The sequence below is a fragment of the Chinchilla lanigera genome, unplaced genomic scaffold (genome assembly GCF_000276665.1).
Source record: "Chinchilla lanigera isolate Chin_1 unplaced genomic scaffold, ChiLan1.0 scaffold00050, whole genome shotgun sequence".
In the NCBI taxonomy this organism is placed as follows: Eukaryota; Metazoa; Chordata; class Mammalia; order Rodentia; family Chinchillidae; genus Chinchilla; species Chinchilla lanigera.
In genome coordinates, this window is record NW_004955451.1 from 7,611,766 (window position 1) to 7,614,562 (window position 2,797).

The 2,797-nt window shown below is 37.6% G+C and overlaps 1 protein-coding gene across 4 annotated transcripts in view; it reads right to left on the reverse strand.

Annotated features, from left to right (window-relative positions):
* Stxbp4 (syntaxin binding protein 4) overlaps window positions 1-2,797 on the reverse strand; it is a 172,406-nt gene that overhangs the window by 148,481 nt on the left and 21,128 nt on the right. The window lies entirely within an intron of this gene.

Sequence of the window (2,797 nt, forward strand, 5' to 3'; positions counted from 1 at the left end):
GTGTCGTGCACCTCACTAAGGAAATCAGGTGAATAAAATCAGGTAGAATTCTTGCCCTTAAGAAACACTCTCGCATTCAGCACAGACACGCATGTTAAAAGTAACCACAGATACGCACAATTATTACAAACTGAGATAGTTTTGGAATAGGATGGAAAGGAAAAGAAAAGGACTGAGGAATACATACAGGAAGACTAAGGCCAGGTCTTATTTCCAGACATACTAGGAGAGAAGGAGGAACACATCCCTCAGTCAGGAGTCACGGAATTGATACCTGGCAGCAGTGGCGTGGGAAGAGGGTGCTGTTCTCAGTCTAATGGAAGAGGAATAAATTGGCCCCTTTTAGCAAATGAAAAAATGCATCTGGAGGTGTTAGTTTAATGGCAAAGAAGCAAATTGTAATCCTCAGAATAGAACAGAATGACCAAGGGATTATTCATTCATTAATACTGAGAAACTGGTAAGTGTCACGCATCACCCTATGGAGATGCATAGTGAGAGCTCGCAGACAGGGCTCGAGCAGCACCACCCAGAGCCCTGGGGGCGGGCGGGGGGCAGGCATGGTGCGGTAAAGCAGGCCGGGCTACTGAGCGGGCTGATAGAAACTGGTGCTCGTTTAAGCTGTGGTGGTAAGAGTGGAAACCAGCAAGACTGGCAGGCTAAACAGACATTAAAGAGTCCACAGGGTGGGCTAATGAATTGGGCATGGTTGGTGTGAAGGAGGAAGTACGTAGGAAGCCGGCAGATTTTCTGACTGTGCTAGTGGAAGGTGCCACTCATCACTAGAAGGGGCCCTGACTGAGAAGAGGAAGATGGGAGGTGAAAATCACAGATTCCCGCTCAGAAGTGTCACAGATTTTGAGTTGGCTTTAAGAAATCCCAGTCAGCTGGGCGTGGTGGCACATGCCTGTAAGCCCCACACTTGGGAGGCTGAGGCAGGAGGACCGCCATGAGTTCAAGGCCAGCCTGAGCTATATAGCAAGACCCTGTCACAAAAAAGGGGAAAAAAAAAAAAGAAATTCAAGTCAAAACTTTGATCACAAAATTAGATTGTTGTGCATGACGCTCAAGAGTGTGTCGGCCAGCAAAGGTCTTAAGACTGAACACTGAGGACTCCGGACAGACAGGGCAAAGCTGATGGGATCACATGAGCTCTCATTTCTTTAACTTGCTTTCTGGTATATTTGTTATCAATCTGTACGCCACCTCCTGCTCTTGGAATTATAATAAACTTTTTTCCTATTTGAACTGGAAAACTGTGTCCATGGATTCTAGGTCTGTTTTTCAGAGAAACACGGTATGTTGGTCGTACTGAACCAATACTGGAGTCTCATATTTGCTCGAAGGAAGATATCTGTGCAGAGCATGGCTAACCATGGACTTCTTCTATGAATATACCCACTAAGGAGAAATGTTCTACAGAGTAGAGATTTACCAACATGCCTAAAACAGTATTTAAGACAAAGGTATTATCATTATTTTAAAATAAAATTGCATCCACTTTGTATTTGCAGACCAAATATGCATATAGCTTTCCATCTTGAGGAAATATTAAAAAATAAATATAAGTACTGGAAAATTATTCTACACTTTTCTCTGTTCTGGTTGTTTTATAGGCTATCACTAGACCATTAATAACTCTGTGCTGCCCTCTAGTGGTCAGTAGAGACTATAACCCGTTAGAAAGTTTTCTATATTTTTTCAATGAAATTCTAAGGCAGTCAGCAATACAAACTGTGTTGCATGAGTATAATTTCTTAGTTTGCAATTATTGGATGCAAAAAGAGTCATTCAGCACTACTGCTATCAATTTATTACTCTGAGATGAAAATGTTTTTCATAGAAATAAAAAAAGCACAAATTGATGCTTATCTTAAAAGCAGTGTCTTACTACTCAGTAGGCACCTTGATCTATTATTGAACTATATCAAGTATAATCTAATAAATACCTTAGCTATCCTAAGCACTCAATTCTTCCAACCTGCCTCAGCTTTAAAACTACATTAGTACTGAGCCTCTCAAATTCTTAAAAGAATGTATTCACTTTTTGTTTGTTTGAATTTATTTAATTACAACATTTGAATATATTTTTATTTGGTTAGTAGTTTAACAGTCAAAAGGTTTGCATTTCTATAATATCTTAAACTTACTGTGTAATACACAGAAATTTAAAAATATATTTTAAAGATGCTTTGTTATCTAAACAAATCTGAAACCAGTAAAATCATTATAACTGTATTGGAAGTTTTTAGCAAAACTGATTATTTTCTTAATAAGGAAAAAAAGATATCCAGTTTAAAAGATAAACTTTTGCTAACTTAGTGCTTACAGTAAACGTGAGAATAAGAATAGGACTATGTACTTAACCAAAACAAAAACATCAAGAACAAACTTATGTGAATCCTTTTCTGTGCCATATAGCTTGATATTAACAGAGTATTTTGCAAATTCTTATACCTCCTCAAAAATACAGGCAGTTTTCAACAAATGCCATATATAATCACATCAGTAAAAGAAAACTAGCATATGAAATCCAAAAGAAGTGATAAGGCAAATAAATATAGCAACAATTTGTTAAACAAGTTGCTAGAGTTTTCCTTCAAATGTAGATGTGTCTTACTAACCACAGTAAAAAGAACTCATGATACTGCATATTCCTTCACTGAAGAGAAAGGTAAGTCTCTCTAATTCCTAAAAACAGAAAAAAATAGAAAGAAAGAAAGAAAGAAAGAAAGAAAGAAAGAAAGAGAGAGAAAGAGAAAGAGAGAGAAAGAAAGAAAGAAAGAAAGAAAGAAAG